The sequence below is a fragment of the Rosa chinensis genome, unplaced genomic scaffold (genome assembly GCF_002994745.2).
Source record: "Rosa chinensis cultivar Old Blush unplaced genomic scaffold, RchiOBHm-V2 RchiOBHmChr0c37, whole genome shotgun sequence".
NCBI lineage: Eukaryota > Viridiplantae > Streptophyta > Magnoliopsida > Rosales > Rosaceae > Rosa > Rosa chinensis.
The window spans coordinates 26,012-43,607 of NW_020126846.1; the positions used below are offsets into that span (position 1 = coordinate 26,012).

Below are 17,596 nucleotides of genomic sequence, written 5' to 3' on the forward strand. Positions count from 1 at the left end.
TTTTTTTCGAAGAGAATATTGGTTTGGTTGATAGGTAGATGCAATTGCCAGTTTCTCACCGACTGCTCTTGATTTAGAAGCACATCCTGTAATGAACATGCATGAGTACATGACAACTAAGTGAGACTGGTTATTGAGAGTTTGGTAAAATGAGAGACGACATATACGTATATCAACTGGTGGAAGCAACTGCAATTAACTTCATGCATTGTTTCTTGGACTGAATTGGAAAACTACACTAATTTCATCGATCATCAGAACCATTTGTTTTTTCCTTTAAAAAGGATTATGGGTTGCAGAATAGGACTCATTCCATTCTTCTTTTTCAAGAACTAGTTAATAATGTCTCCAAAAACATGACACAAGTAGTCTTATCTTTTATTATTTCTATACCTAATTTTAGTTCCATGTGGATTTAAAATTACTTGCTCAGTTACTGATTCTAAAATTAAAAAACTAACTTTATTGTTGATTACTTATGCCACACTTTCAGAAAATTAAGTTCACTGCTGTCTATTGGTTATGTAGATCTAACTTCACGATTGTCAGTCTTTTGTTAATTTTGACATTAAATTTTGGAAGTTGTCCTCAACGAAAAGAAGAGAGAGAGAGAGAGAACCAGTTTCACATGTGGTTTTAATCGCTTCAGGAGTGAGTAGCACACTAATTTCATCATCCGAACTGATCAATTGAAAGTTGCACCTTCCCGTTAAATGCAAGCACGAAATTTGAAACCAACACGAATTTTGGAATAAACATGAAATATTTTATCTTGGATGAAAGAATAAATATGAAAATTTTATATGATCTTTACTTATTTATACACAAACTTAGAACAAAGGTCAATACGAGTAAATCCCAGCTAGATATTCATTTAGTCATATGTAGTTTTTCAACAACGAGAGAGCAGGCAACCGAAAGTTTGGGAAAGTGATGTAGCTAGATTTATCCAATAGTTGCTTGCAGCTCTGTTCTTATACATTTCCACCATTTGCCTCACTATAAAGTTTTTCAACTCGGTCCTGCAGATGATATAATTCAACATACATATTTAGGATTAACTTATCAAAGTTCCAACCTTTTTTTATCTAAGTAGAAAATCATACCTTGTAATATTTGAGTAATTGCGGTCTTTTCAGTTTGAAAGTTGGAGTCATGAGATCCCTCTCTATGTCAAAGGGGTTTGGTTCCAAATGAACTGCTTTTAACAACTCAAACCCTCGAAGCTGCAACATAAATGTCTTTTAAGTCAGATGAATAAACTTAAGCAACATAGCATGAATCAGGAAGGAGCACATACTTGTTGTTTCCAACCCGTACTATTCAGCTCATCCAAAATGTATTTTCTTGCCTTCAGGTTTTGACACAATGATTTGTAGTCATCAGTCAAATGATGCTCAGCTGCCCAGTCCTCCAAGGCCTTTCTGTCAGGAACAACCACAGCAACAAGAAATTACTCGAAGCTGTTCCCATAAACCCAAATCTGCCGACAAGATGAAAGTTTAGATGTTAAGATGTCCGTCTGTAACTTCAGAAAACATGAAAGAAGGTGGAGGACACTAGCACAAAATCAAATGCAGCACAAAGACGAACACAAACTCATTTATTGATGAAATAAAGGTAAGTCCTGTCATTCATCATACAAGTAGAATACAAAAGTTAGTGACATACCGATGTGATAAGGGGGCATTGCAATTTGCAAGTATTTGCTTTCAATGCTTTCCACAGCAACGTATTCACCGTGAGACAGTTTAAATATGTTCTTTTTCCTGTCTATAACTTTCATTGCTCCATTAGGCTGCCATTCCCCAATATCACCTCTGGATAGATAGCCCATACAATGTGCTGTAGTTTGACAGAAAAATTAGTTCATGTCTACGGATTGGTGATGGACTAAAAATTATAGCCATGTGTAGATCAACAAGCACCCCAGTGTCCTATATTGATCAGCTCAGTCACACCAAAATATTGTCCTTCAATTCTCAACAAATTTTGTCCTAGCCCAAACTCTGATATAACTTTGGTTCCCATTGACTCATAGACAAAGGTCTTAACTCAATAAGTAGCTACAGATCTAAGATGTCATAATACTTCAGAACTCTTCACTCACCATCATCACTCAGTTTCCTCTTCTTGTGAATCTTGATTGAAATAAGTAGTCTGAGATTTTATCATAGTTCAGGACTAGTAATACATTATTACAGTACCAGTAAAAAGGCCTGTTGATCCTGGAAGGAGCCTAGAAGAGGGGGGGGGGGGGGGGGGAGATTTGAATAGGCTCACAGCCAATTTTTCGTTCAAAAAACTTTCTCAAGGATTGCAACAGGGTGATCAATCCTGAGAACTGATATTGAACAGAAGGTATTGTAAATTCAACAAACCAACTAAAGCAAAAAGAACACATGTTTTGTTGACGCAGTAAAACCCTATCAAGGGAAAACATCTGCGTGGCCTTTACTCTTAAAAGACCAAACCAAATCACTAATGAAACAGATTACAAGTTTACCACACTGGGATTGCACTGACGCGGCAATCCTTCTAGACTAACTCACTAGACTGTTGTAATCACTCCTTGCTAATTGTTTACACAAGTGAACAACTCAGAAATCTCAACTATGACACAAGCTATGAACGCAGCAAGTTCAACTTGGAGATTTCACCTTTGAAGCTTATAATTCCCAATTGAACTCATGGGATGCAAGAGATGAATATGCATGAATGGTTTTGTGTTTTTCAAATTGTTTTCAACATGGAACAAGATATTTTGAAAAACAAAAACCAAAGAGATGAACTCTTGATAAACAAAGGGACTGAAACACAAAAGTATTTTCAATACCCGAAAAGGAACAGAGAACCAATATATATAGAGGAGGAAGAGGAAGGACAGTTCACTCAAAGAACCCTTAAACTCAATTGGAGTAGGTAAACCCATACCCACAATTTCATATTGCACATGTAAACCCATGCTCCTAATTTCAATTGGGAATACCAATTCAATAAGCCAAACACTCCAACTCCTTAATCAAAACTGACACAAGAAGGGAACCCATGAAAAACCCATGGTTTTGTGAAAGAGATGCCATGCATGAGCTTACCGGAGTGATAGGAGCATAAATGCGACGAATATAGTGTGAAATCCCTTACACTTTTCTTAGCTATTTCCTTTAAAAAGTCAGTTTTAACTTTGTTTTCTTTTTAGGTAGTTCGTGAAGTGATTCAAGAGAAATAAGAGCTGAAAGGGAGCAACGAAGCCATGAAACATGAAGTACTGATGCAGAGGACCAAGTTTGATCAACCATTTGGCCAGAAATTACAAGGAAAGTCCACGGAATTCATTGTGCAAAACAGTTGCTGGAAAGCAGAAAACTGCAGTTTCAGAATCAGCTTTCTGGGAACGGTTTTGAGGAGAAATTATTGCATCATTCCAGCTTCACATTTGACGAAAGGACCAGCGATCCTTGAAGACATGATGTTATACTTCAACTACAGCCAAAGAACAGGTCAAAATCATCAACGAGGCAGTAGGAAATCAAAGTCGAAGTATGCTTCCCGATAAGGCAGAAACTGTCAGCTTTTCACGAAGCTTTTTGAGAGATCTTTTCCGGCGATTTTCTTGGAGTTTTTCCAGAAGGTTATCGATCATTCTAGATGATATGATGTCATAGAACACGTGGGAGTCAAGAACCATCCAGAAACTTGTCAAGACGAAGTCGTTCCTTGTCCAAGAAGGAAGCTTCAGAGTAAGAAATCGAAACCTAGTCGAAACAGGACTGTTTGGCAGAAATCTTTTGTGGACGAATTTTGGGGGCATTTTTGGAAGGTTATTGCTGCTGCAAACATGAAGGAGAGTCCTAGAATGATTCCTCAAGATTTTGGGAAGATTACTAAGGCTTGAAAATCATTTAATTATGCACCAAGTAGAGTGATCCTCAAGCAATTAGGAGAGGCTTTCAAAGCAGAATTGGGAAAGGAAACTAGGGCTGTGTATTCTATATATATAGAGCAGTATAACACGTTGAGATACAACATCCTACAGCGCCTCTTAAGCTCCTAACCCTAGCACACAAAGTCTCAAAAATTCCCAAGTCTTCAAGAAGGAAAAACCGTGCACATCACCATCCATCTCCATCAAGCTCCTGCCGTGCCCCATCTTGAAGGATTGCCTGCATCTAAGGCTGCCTAAAAGTGAATTCGTGGCTCTCATACTCTGCTCTTTACGGTTTTTATCCTCTTGTAATCGAATACTCATGCTTTTAATTGTTGAATTTAAGACCATGTGTGGCTAGTTATTTTTGTTAGGGGCGAGGTTTGAAGCCCCAATTATGTAGAACATATGTTTGATTAAACTTAGTTTCTTGATCTATGGTGTGGGTTGGTTGTTTATCTCTGATTGATTGAAAACTTTTGCATGTGTATGTTTTATGGTCGCGAACATAGGATTTATGCATGTAATTGGAGCTAGGTTTAGAAAATAATTCACCTAATCGTTTTGTTTTCTAATCCACAAGTATGCAAGGCTTTGAACAAAAGTTGATGTTTTAAACAACTAGAAGAGCATGCTAGGTAGGCGTTCCACACTAGACTGCAACTCTATAATCAATCGTTTCCATGAGATCTTAATGCTTCAAATATGTTGACACTATATGTGTTGTTGATAGGATAGCGTTCTATACCTTGATTGCATGTTTGATAGGCTTAGCTATTGTGCGTTCACGTAGACTAAGTAATTAGGGAAACATTAATAAGGGACATGATCTGCTCCGACTTGTTTCTTGGTTGATTTCTGTTCACACCTTAGTAATTGAAACTAGGTTAACTTAACATTGTTCGAAAGTAATTGGTGGTGGATTTCCGAGTCTCTAACGTCTTCTCCATATTGTTTTTCAACTTAAAATTCGAAATTGCTTTCTTTGTTTTCCTTTAATTTTCGTAAAACTTAAAAACCCCCAAAACATTTATTTTTTTCCTTTCTTCTTTTATTTCGTTGCTTCCTCTCTCCTTTTCCCTATTCTACGTTTGTTTTCCTTTCTTTTAGTTAGTTTCTTTGTTTTGTGTTCTTTGTTAGTTTAGCTTAGTTTATTTTTCTTTGTGATTAATTGGTTACCCTCAATCCTTGGCATCGAACGATCCTTGCTTACTCTATATTGCTAACGACTACATCTTGCAGGGTTAAGTTGAGCGCTTGTTTTTAGCGTATCAATTTTTGGCGCCGCGTCGCCGGGGATTGAAAAATACTTATTTTTCACAATTTTAATTTTTAGTTTAATTCAAGTTTCGGTTAGAAGTTGTAAATCATACTTGAATAGTTTTGGAATTCTTGTTTTTAACGTTGACTCTATCTCTACGTCCTCTAGGCGCATCTTATTACAACACGATGTCTAGGATTGGTCTGGATACGAGAAGTGTTTTCAAGTGAGCTTTGTCTCCACCAAAATCGTTCCTTACCTACCTGGTCGTGTTGGAAAGGAGTTACCGAACGACGTAGAGAGAAAGTTTTTGTTAACGATTAGAATTCTATTTCTTTTCTAACTTGATTTACGAGTTCTAGTTGAAATAAAATTTGTTTTGTGTTAGTTTTTCATAATTTCGTCCCTTACATTTATTTCCCCTTGTTTTTTCGTTTTTTTTTTTCTTAGGGTTCTAACGCCATTCTTGTTTGTTCCTCAGGCACTTCAACTCGTTTATGCATACAAGGAAAAATCCAAAAGGCGAGCTTGTTCCTTTTGATCCTGAACTTCTGAAAACAATTCGAAGCAAAAACAAGTTGAAGGAAGCAAGCTCGTCTTCACCAAAAGAAGAAGAAGAAGTGTACGACATCTCATCACTCTTTCAAGAGCAAGTTTCAACGCCAACACCTCCACCAATGGCTCTCACCATTAGGCAACTTTCAACTTCTGTGATTCCACCAGGTGGTGTCCCCACTTGTATAACCTACCCTGATGCAGTTGAAGGAGCAACAGCTGACTTTGAGTTGAAGTCTGGGCTACTTCATCGTCTTCCTACATTCCATGGACACTCTATGGAAGATCCCAATCAGCATTTAATGGAGTTTCAGTTCATTTGCACAAGCATGAAGCCACAAGGAGCTGATGAGCAAATCTTGAAGTTGAAAGCCTTCCCATTTTCGTTGGCTGACAAGGCAAAGCAATGGCTTTATGAGTTGCCAAGTGGACGCATCACATCTTGGGCAGACATGATGAAAGCATTTTTGGAAAAATATTTCCCTACATCTCGGATCATCATGCTTAGGAAGAAGATAAGTGGAATTCAACAAGGGCAAGATGAGTCCTATGCAGAGTATTATGAAAGGTTCAAAACTCTCATCACTCAATGCCCTCAACATGGCATGAAGAATGAGACCTTGCTCACTTGCTTCTATGATGGTCTCACCAACTTGGAAAGAGATATGCTCGATGCAGCTTCAGGAGGATCATTTGTTGACAAGGAACCTGCAGCTGGAATGATCTTAATTGAGAATAGGGCCCTGAATCAACAACAATATGGCGGTTCCAAGTCCACCCATACACGTGAAAAAGTTAATGAGGTAAGTACATTGGTTCAATTGGAAGATAAAATTAACAGGCTTACTTCTATTGTTTCTCAGGGAATGAAGGGACAAGTTATGGTATGTGGAGTGTGCTCAATGCAAGGGCATATGTCTGATCAATGCCCTCAACTCATGGAAGGAGGAAACTTTGAAGGTGTCAACGCCCTAGGGTTCCAACAAGGGTACCAACGTCCAAGGAATGACCCATATTCTAACACCTACAACCCTGGATGGAGGGATCACCCCAATTTTCGTTGGAAGGACAATGAAAACGCCCAACCAGCTTCTCAAGCCTTCAATCAACGTCCTCCAGGCTTCTTCCCAAAGCCACAGGCTCCTCTAAACTCTAATCCTTCGAATTCTTCATCTTCTTCTTCTAATAACTATGATGAGATTATAAAAACTTTAACTGTTTCTACTCAGACTTTGTTGCAGAACCAAAATCAAATGCAAAATCAAACCAACAATTTGATGCAAGGTCAGAATCTCATGCAAAAGAGGATGGACGCAATGGAGAAACAGCTTGGTCACGTGGTTGATTTTATGACAAAAGGCCCTGAAGGTGGTAAGCTGCCAAGTAATACTATTCCAAATCCAAAGGGGGGCTTTGAATCTGCCAATGCCATCACCACTAGAAGTGGAAGGATCATCAATGACGTCCCCAAGGCACAAATGCACACCACCGTGCACATTGATGAAGAACAGGAAACACCAATTTCGAAGAGGAAGGAAAACAATGGCCCAGCGACTTCCAGGATTGAAACTGACTTAGCAATCCCAGACCCTGCTACGTCCAGGATTGAAGGCTCATTGCAATCCCAACAAAACCAGAAACCAAAGGTAAAGTGTCTAACTCTTCAATTCCGGTTAATACTAATGCTTTCCTTTCTCCTATGCCTTTTCCTCGCAGATTTGCTAAGTCCAAACAAGAAGAAAGCGACATGGCTGTTTTGGATACCTTTAAAAGGTGCAAGTCAACATTCCCCTTCTTGAAGCTATAAAGCAAGTGCCAAATATGCAAAATTTTTGAAGGAACTTTGTACAACAAGAAGGAGAATTCGAGAAAAGGAGGTTGTGAAGGTGAATGAGAATGTCTCAGCGGTTATCCAAAGGAAACTTCCCCCAAAATGCAAAGATCCTGGAAGCTTCACCATTCCTTGCGTTATTGGTAACACTAGATTTGAGAATGCCATGTTAGATCTAGGTGCATCTATAAATGTTATGCCTTATTCTGTTTATGCATCTTTAGGTCTAGGTACACTTAAAACTGATAACGTAATTATTCAATTGGCGGATAGATCTAAGGCCTTTCCGAAAGGATTGTTGGAAGATGTGCTTGTGCAGGTTAATCACTTGATCTTTCCCGCGGATTTTTATATCTTGGACATGGAGGAATCCACCATAAACCCAACGCCACTTTTGTTGGGTAGACCTTTCATGCGGACTGCTAGGACAAAAATTGACGTCTATGCTGGCTCTCTAACCATGGAATTTGATGGAGATGTGATAGGATTCAACATCTTTGAGGCTATGAGGTATCCAATTGAATTTGATTCATGTTTTTCTATTGACATACTTGATACTCTTGCACAGAAGGTTTTGGAAGCAATAAGAGAAGATACGTTGATCACAACCATTGAGCAAGGCGTTGGTTACACCCATGATGGCGTCATAATTCCCATGAAGAAACTTCAGGAAACGTTGGACCCTCAAATATTTGAGGACGTTTCTTCCGTTGAAACTCATCTACGTTATGAAGGTAAACCTCCTTCCCCTTTGTCAATTCAGTTATCTACTAATAAACCTCTTCCTTCAGTGATTCAGGCCCCTACACTTGAACTCAAACCATTACCGGATCATTTGAAGTATGTTTATTTGGGAGATGACAAAACATTGCCTGTCATAGTCTCATCCAAGTTGACGCCATCTCAAGAAGAAGAACTTGTTAAAGTGCTAAAGAAACACAAGACTGCAATTGGATGGACATTAGCTGACATCAAGGGAATAAGCCCCACCACTTGTGTGCATCGAATTCTTCTTGAGGAGGGTGCCAAACCAACTAGAGAGGCTCAACGTCGTCTTAACCCTCCAATGATGGAAGTTGTGAAAAAGGAAGTCATCAAATTGCTCGATTGTGGCGTCATATACCCTATTTCAGACAGTAAATGGGTCTCACCAGTCCAAGTTGTGCCAAAGAAATCCGGAATTACGGTCGTGAAGAATGAAGAGAATGAACTTGTGCCCCAAAGAACCGTGACTGGCCATAGAGTCTGCATCGATTATAGGAAGCTTAACGCCACCACCAGGAAAGACCACTTCCCTTTACCCTTCATCGATCAAATGCTTGAAAGGTTAGCTGGTCATTCTTTTTATTGTTTCCTTGATGGTTATTCTGGTTATAATCAAATATGCATAGCTCAAGAGGATCAAGAGAAAACAACTTTCACTTGTCCTTTTGGCACTTTTGCTTACCGTCGAATGCCATTTGGACTTTGCAATGCCCCAGGTACGTTTCAAAGATGCATGCTCAGTATTTTTTCTGATTATATTGAGAAAATAATTGAAGTTTTCATGGATGATTTTAGTGTTTTGGTGATAGCTTCGAAAATTGCTTAGGAAACCTAGAATTAATCTTGAAACGTTGCATTGAAACTAACCTTGTTTTAAATTGGGAAAAATGTCACTTCATGGTTGCTCAAGGTATTGTTCTAGGGCATATTGTTTCTTCTAGGGGAATAGAAGTAGATAAAGCTAAAGTTGATCTTGTTCGCTACTTACCCTCCCCCACTTCTGTGAGAGAGGTTCGTTCTTTTCTTGGACATGCAGGATTTTACAGACGCTTTATCAAGGACTTCTCCAAAATTGCAAGACCCCTATGTCGACTTTTGCAAAAGGAGGTGACGTTTGAATGGAATGCGGACTGCCAAGTTGCGTTTGAACAATTAAAGGAGCTTTTGACCTCTGCTCCTATCATGCTTCCTCCGGATTGGTCCTTACCATTTGAGCTCATGTGTGATGCTTCTGATTATGCAGTAGGCGCAGTGCTTGGCCAAAGAAAAGAGAAAAAGCCTTATGCCATCTACTACGCCTCTCGGACTTTGAATGATGCTCAATTGAATTATTCGACTACAGAAAAAGAATTATTAGCTGTTGTTTTTGCTTTGGATAAATTTAGATCTTATTTACTTCAAACTAAAGTTGTTATTTATATTGATCATGCAGCTTTGAAGTATTTACTCTCAAAGAAGGAAGCGAAACCGAGGCTAATTCGATGGATTCTTCTTCTACAAGAATTTGATGTCGAAATTAAGGACAAAAAGGGGAGTGAAAATGTTGTTGCAGATCATTTGAGCCGCCTTGTACATGGTGAGGACGCCATACCTCTTATGGAAACTTTTCCGGATGAACAACTCTTCGGAATTGAGGTAAGTGAACCTTGGTATGCAGACATAGTCAATTTCTTAGTCACTAAAAAAATTCCAAACACGCTGTCAAGCTCTATGCATGCAAAACTTAAAAAGAATGCTAGGCAATATGTTTGGGATGATCCTTATCTTTGGAAATTTTGTGCGGATGGTATAATTCGACGTTGCGTGCCTGAAAGGGAGTTTACTCATATCTTGACATTTTGCCATTCTGAAAATTGTGGGGGTCATTTTGGTTCTAAGAAAACTGCTCTTAAGGTGTTGGAATCTGGTTTTTATTGGCCTAGTTTATTTAAGGATGCTTATGCTTTTTGTATGACATGTGATAGATGCCAAAGAACCGGAAACATAGGACCTAAAAATCAAATGCCTTTAACTAATGTTTTGGTTGTTGAAATTTTTGATGTTTGGGGTATCGATTTTATGGGACCTTTTCCTTCATCTCAAGGTTTTCTTTATATTCTTCTCGCTGTGGATTATGTCTCAAAATGGGTGGAAGCACAAGCCACCCGGACTAATGATTCCAAAGTTGTTGCAGATTTTCTTCGATCTAATATTTTCTCTAGGTTTGGAATGCCTCGAGCAATCATAAGTGATGGAGGATCGCACTTCTGCAATAGATCAATTGAAGCCTTGCTTAGAAAGTATAATGTGACGCACAAGGTGTCAACGCCATATCATCCACAAACTAGTGGACAAGCAGAAGTGTCAAATCGTGAAATCAAGAAGATTTTGGAGAAAACAGTTAGCCCCAGTCGCAAGGATTGGAGTCAAAGGCTAGATGATGCCTTGTGGGCGTACCGGACAGCGTATAAGACGCCAATAGGAATGAGTCCCTTTAGGTTGGTGTATGGAAAAGCTTGCCATCTACCCGTGGAATTGGAACATCGAGCTTGGTGGGCTGTGAAGAGCTTTAATATGGATTTAGATGACGCTGGGATTCATAGAAAGCTTCAAGTGAATGAGTTGGAAGAACTACGTAATGATGCGTACGAGAGTTCCCGGATTTATAAAGAGAAAACTAAGGCCTTTCATGACAAGATGATTCGTGGGAAAACATTCATAGCAGGCCAAAAAGTTTTATTGTTTCACTCTCGTCTCAAACTCTTTCCCGGTAAGCTTCGCTCACGATGGGTTGGTCCTTTTGTTGTTACTTACGTTTTTCCCCACGGAGCTGTGCAAATTCGAAGTGAGCAAACAGGCCATGAGTTCAAGGTGAATGGCCATCGATTGAAGCCATACTACGCAGCCTTTAAGGAGAGCAACGTAGAGGAAGAAGACCTTCATGACACACCTCCTCTCATAGATTAAAAGCATTCACTACGTCTGGCTGAAGACTTTAAACCAAGCGCTTCTTGGGAGGCAACCCAAGGGATGTTTTCTTTGCTTTCTTTGTTTTCTATTTAGTTCCTTTTTATGTTTTTCGTTTGTGTGCAGGTCATAGAGTTGTAGAGAGGTGTGAAAAGTGTTCCTTCTGTAAAACAGAGTACTGACCGTACAGTCCGTCTACTTTAGACAACTACCGTTTTTAGCTCAGAAGGGACCAGACGACGTGCCATATATGAATCGAAAGATATTTGAGTCTAGTTTCTGTAAGTTTTTACAGAACTGGATTCGGAGTTTATATGTGTTCCCAGTTCCAGTTTGAATGCAGCAAGGTCAGCCCAGGAAAACAGAAAACTGCGCAGTTGTGTCACAGAAAAAGAAAAACTGGGCATATTTCCGTGGATGAAATGAGGAGTTCTTTACATGGACTCAAAGATCTATATGTATACTACCTTCAGACCAAAAATCTCGTCCATTGACCCAGTGATGCTCCCGGAATAAAGGTTTGAGTGGGTAAAGGTCACTTTGCCCGGATTTCTGTTCCAATTTCTGTTTTTTCTCTAACTTTATAGGGCTATAACTTTCAAACCGCTTGGAGTTAGGAAGTGTTCCACATATGCACAGAAAGCTCGCAATGTCCACTTTCACCCCCAAGTGGTATAATCGTCATCTGAAGCTGCATAAAAACATTATGGAACCTGGACCATGGGCTGCCGGCACAAACTTCTGGTTTCCAAAGATGCAACAAGACTTCGCACGGAGCTTACGTTAGGAAGTCAAGACCTTATGGTCTTGAGGTTGGGGTCTTTTGTTGTCCTCTCCAAAGGTCGTGAGCATTGGGAGGTCTACAAGGGGGAGCTTTTCTATCAACCTTCTCACCTTTCTTCTTTTTGATTTCCCTTCTTTACACTTCTATTATGCATTGTTTGATTTAGTTTTCCATACATTGAGGGCAATGTATGATTCAAGTGTGGGGGAAGGGAATTTGAGTCTTACTTGAAAAAAAAAAAAAAAAAAAAAATTTCGTTAGTTATGTTCCTTCTTTTAGCATTTTTAGTTCTTGTTTTTGTTTTGTTTTTCGAGTCTTAGGTTGCTTTCAACTGTCTAGGATGAACTTAATCTCTGAAATTATGGATAAAAGAGGATCACAATATTGAGATGATGTTAAAATAATTCTTTGGTTAATTATGATATATACAAAGCATATGAATGTGTAGTAGATGTGGTTTTTGTTGACCTTGGTACAGAATTATGAGCATGTTGATGATGAGTGTGATTCATAATAACCCTTGTGAGAACTTGAGCCTATTTTCCATTCTTTGTGAGTGTTTATTGAAAAATTATACTCTTATTTTTTTGACGATGCTTAGTGATCTCATTATCTTTCTCCTTGATTGACTGCTTGCCACAGATTAAGTTTGACGGACTCTAGAGATTACTAGAACTTGCTCTTGTACTGGTCGAAACTTTTATCAATACATGTCTCTGATTCTGGAAAGGATAAAGGCACCTAGGAAATTCCACCAAAGCCAAAAATAGCCTGTGTCCATATTTGTGCCCGTCGTGGGACTCCCATAGTTTAACCCCTTTGAGCCTACATTTAAACCATTTTCTTTCGTCACCCTCAAAATCATAACCTTTAAACCTTAGTATAGTTATATCCCCACCCTTGTTCTAAAGATTTAGTGGAGCTAATTCATGAGACAGACATGATTTTGAAGGCACTACAAAAGAGATGATGAGAAAGAATAAGTGTGGGGGAAAGACTTGTCCATGAGAAAGAAGAAGAAAAATATATGTATGCCGAAAAAAAAAAAAAAAAAAAAAAGTATGTATGGCAACGAAAGAAAAAAGAAAAGAAAAAAGAGTGCAAGTATGTGTGGATTTTAGTCCCCCCATTGTGGATAAGGAGTTTGTTTTGAAGTGAAGGCCTAAGTTCGATGAATTTGGTCTTTGTCCTATTTCACAAGTGTTTGAAGGAATGTTAGAATGAAGCAAGGGTCCAACACAATGACATCCGGCTCTCAATAATGACACACAAGAAGCTTCAACGTTGCAAGATGCCTTGGTGACTAGAAGAAGACGTCTCAATGCTTCAATGAAAGCTCCGCTAGGTTTTTAGAACACTTTGTGGTTTTTCCTTACCCTTTCGTTTCTTTAAACCCCTAAACCTTGGCCCCATTACAACCTTGAAGTAAGACCTCTTTGATCCTTAAGATGGGCAGCCTTTGATCTGTGGAGATTGGTTACAAGAGTTGAGCATATGGTTCGGTCCGTCCGGCAAGTAGTTGGTATCCTTCATGAGATCGTAAAAGAAAAAAAAAAAATGCATATATTTCGACATAGCCTTTCTTCCTTTATATGTGAGCTTTTTGTTTGTCGAAAATATTATTATCTCTCACATATATTTGAGTGAAAAAGCTTTTAAGCATTAGCCTTGATCTGAGAGAAGAAAGAGTGGTGAATCCTGTGAGGTTTGAATCATACTTGTTGGATACATGCTAAGCTCCACCCATCACCATTGTCACATCCGTGTCTTACATGCTTATATGTGGAATATATGTTTTAATTAACTCTTGAATTACTTATGATTGATTCTTGGTTGCATGCTAATCTTGATGCTATGAAAGTAAGAGATTACTGAGACAACAATGTTGAAGGCATAGTTTGTTTTGTGTTTTGAGTCCTTGTTTTATTTTCTTTGTTTTGATTTTGCTAAGGGACTAGCAAAAGCTAAGTGTGGGGGAATTTGATAGGAGCATAAATGCGACGAATATAGTGTGAAATCCCTTACACTTTTCTTAGCTATTTCCTTTAAAAAGTCAGTTTTAACTTTGTTTTCTTTTTAGGTAGTTCGTGAAGTGATTCAAGAGAAATAAGAGCTGAAAGGGAGCAACGAAGCCATGAAACATGAAGTACTGATGCAGAGGACCAAGTTTGATCAACCATTTGGCCAGAAATTACAAGGAAAGTCCACGGAATTCATTGTGCAAAACAGTTGCTGGAAAGCAGAAAACTGCAGTTTCAGAATCAGCTTTCTGGGAACGGTTTTGAGGAGAAATTATTGCATCATTCCAGCTTCACATTTGAAGAAAGGACCAGCGATCCTTGAAGACATGATGTTATACTTCAACTAAAACCAAAGAACAGGTCAAAATCATCAACGAGGCAGTAGGAAATCAAAGTCGAAGTATGCTTCCCGATAAGGCAGAAACTGTCAGCTTTTCACGAAGCTTTTTGAGAGATCTTTTCCGGCGATTTTCTTGGAGTTTTTCCAGAAGGTTATCGATCATTCTAGATGATATGATGTCATAGAACACGTGGGAGTCAAGAACCATCCAGAAACTTGTCAAGACGAAGTCGTTCCTTGTCCAAGAAGGAAGCTTCAGAGTAAGAAATCGAAACCTAGTCGAAACAGGACTGTTTGGCAGAAATCTTTTGTGGACGAATTTTGGGGGCATTTTTGGAAGGTTATTGCTGCTGCAAACATGAAGGAGAGTCCTAGAATGATTCCTCAAGATTTTGGGAAGATTACTAAGGCTTGAAAATCATTTAATTATGCACCAAGTAGAGTGATCCTCAAGCAATTAGGAGAGGCTTTCAAAGCAGAATTGGGAAAGGAAACTAGGGCTGTGTATTCTATATATATAGAGCAGTATAACACGTTGAGATACAACATCCTACAGCGCCTCTTAAGCTCCTAACCCTAGCACACAAAGTCTCAAAAATTCCCAAGTCTTCAAGAAGGAAAAACCGTGCACATCACCATCCATCTCCATCAAGCTCCTGCCGTGCCCCATCTTGAAGGATTGCCTGCATCTAAGGCTGCCTAAAAGTGAATTCGTGGCTCTCATACTCTGCTCTTTACGGTTTTTATCCTCTTGTAATCGAATACTCATGCTTTTAATTGTTGAATTTAAGACCATGTGTGGCTAGTTATTTTTGTTAGGGGCGAGGTTTGAAGCCCCAATTATGTAGAACATATGTTTGATTAAACTTAGTTTCTTGATCTATGGTGTGGGTTGGTTGTTTATCTCTGATTGATTGAAAACTTTTGCATGTGTATGTTTTATGGTCGCGAACATAGGATTTATGCATGTAATTGGAGCTAGGTTTAGAAAATAATTCACCTAATCGTTTTGTTTTCTAATCCACAAGTATGCAAGGCTTTGAACAAAAGTTGATGTTTTAAACAACTAGAAGAGCATGCTAGGTAGGCGTTCCACACTAGACTGCAACTCTATAATCAATCGTTTCCATGAGATCTTAATGCTTCAAATATGTTGACACTATATGTGTTGTTGATAGGATAGCGTTCTATACCTTGATTGCATGTTTGATAGGCTTAGCTATTGTGCGTTCACGTAGACTAAGTAATTAGGGAAACATTAATAAGGGACATGATCTGCTCCGACTTGTTTCTTGGTTGATTTCTGTTCACACCTTAGTAATTGAAACTAGGTTAACTTAACATTGTTCGAAAGTAATTGGTGGTGGATTTCCGAGTCTCTAACGTCTTCTCCATATTGTTTTTCAACTTAAAATTCGAAATTGCTTTCTTTGTTTTCCTTTAATTTTCGTAAAACTTAAAAACCCCCAAAACATTTATTTTTTTCCTTTCTTCTTTTATTTCGTTGCTTCCTCTCTCCTTTTCCCTATTCTACGTTTGTTTTCCTTTCTTTTAGTTAGTTTCTTTGTTTTGTGTTCTTTGTTAGTTTAGCTTAGTTTATTTTTCTTTGTGATTAATTGGTTACCCTCAATCCTTGGCATCGAACGATCCTTGCTTACTCTATATTGCTAACGACTACATCTTGCAGGGTTAAGTTGAGCGCTTGTTTTTAGCGTATCACGGAGCCATGATGAAGATCTTCTTTTGATCTTCAAGATTTAAGCTTGATCTTGGACAAGACAGTAATATGAGATGGGATGGGGAAGCACGACAGCACAATAGCAAAGCAGCAAACTGATGAGGTAGCAAGTTCCAATTGAACTAGTCTTCAAACTTTGCCTTTGGCTTTCGACAGCAAGGTAGCCACACACAAGAGAAGAGGAAGTAATAAAGTTGCAATTTCTCTATGAAGCTAAAGTGGGGAAGCTGCCAGCAAACTGATCTTCAAGTCTTCACGTGCGTATTTGACAGCAAGATAAGAAGAAGCAAGTTGCAATCATGCTAAGATGGGGAAGCTGACAGCAAGGCAACCACAACAACCGTAATTAAACAATTATGGGCTTGGGCTGCAACCATGGGCTTCTTAATGAGTAGAGTTTTGTGAAGAAGGAATGCCAACACTATACTAACAAGGTCCAATAAGGACCTAGCTATGAGACCAATACCATCTACATCTCTGCTATGGCCAAAGATATAAGCATATGTTCTATTTTAACCCATAGCAATAAAGCAAAACCTCTACTCATAGTTTCCAACACCTGCTTATCTGAAGGGAAAGTTTTTGGTTTTCTGAGGTAAAGTTGGATGAGGCTGGTTGCCTCAGAAACACACTTGACCAAAAGGACATATCAATATATCCAAAGCCACCAATCCATTTTGAGTAGATTGTGATGGATAATCTGAGATGCAGGCAAGTAATTTGGTAAACAAATTTGACAATTGGGGCACAAACAGTCTCAGTTTTATATGTTTATTGTAGTACCAGTTCTTCTTAAAAAGAGAAAGCAATACATTGTTTGAATGTAAAACCAGTTATTTTGAAAAATGGAATGATGGAGGACAGAATTACTGACCTTTTTAAAGTCAAGCTTGTGCTTCGTCTTTTGGAAGACACTACTTCAGATATCCCAACTTCTTGTTATTTAAACCTTTCAGTAGTCATAAGACTACTGCCAATGAAAATGCAAATGCAAAATTTCAACTGATGAGCTGGCTAAGTTATATGCATATTGGAACAGGGTATGGTTCCACTGGTGGAAACTCTACTCAATACCTGCAGGAACAAATTTAGGCATGAATAACAATAAACAAGGGCAAATATTTCTCAGAATTATATAATGTAGTGGTAACTCAACAAGAAACTGATCAAATGAAAGAAGAAAATAATTGCAATTACATAAAACTAATTGGAAACTGCATGTGAAAAAACTTGATTTCACTTTTCTTAAATCATGCCCTCGATCAAGTAAATATCATTCCATATCAGACACCAAGAATATATGTTTGGTGATCGATCGACACAATCATAATCTGAACTTTTTACTTTTGAATGAGAAAATAATTTTAGATAACAATGCTATAAACTCAGAAAATAGAAATACCTTGAAATAATTTAGTGAGATATGACTA

The 17,596-nt window shown here is 38.5% G+C and overlaps 1 long non-coding RNA gene and 1 other non-coding gene across 2 annotated transcripts; both read right to left on the reverse strand.

The window, feature by feature from the left end:
* Positions 1-863: 863 nt before the first annotated feature.
* LOC112181384 lies at positions 864-1,696 on the reverse strand. Its single transcript, XR_002928828.2, has 4 exons — positions 1,672-1,696; positions 1,301-1,483; positions 1,107-1,226; positions 864-1,022 (listed from the first exon to the last, which is right to left on the reverse strand). It is a non-coding gene; the product is annotated as an uncharacterized LOC112181384 (long non-coding RNA).
* A 4,545-nt stretch (positions 1,697-6,241) lies between these two features.
* On the reverse strand, positions 6,242-6,348 carry LOC112181386. Its single transcript, XR_002928830.1, has one exon. It is a non-coding gene; the product is annotated as a small nucleolar RNA R71 (small nucleolar RNA).
* Positions 6,349-17,596: the final 11,248 nt, after the last annotated feature.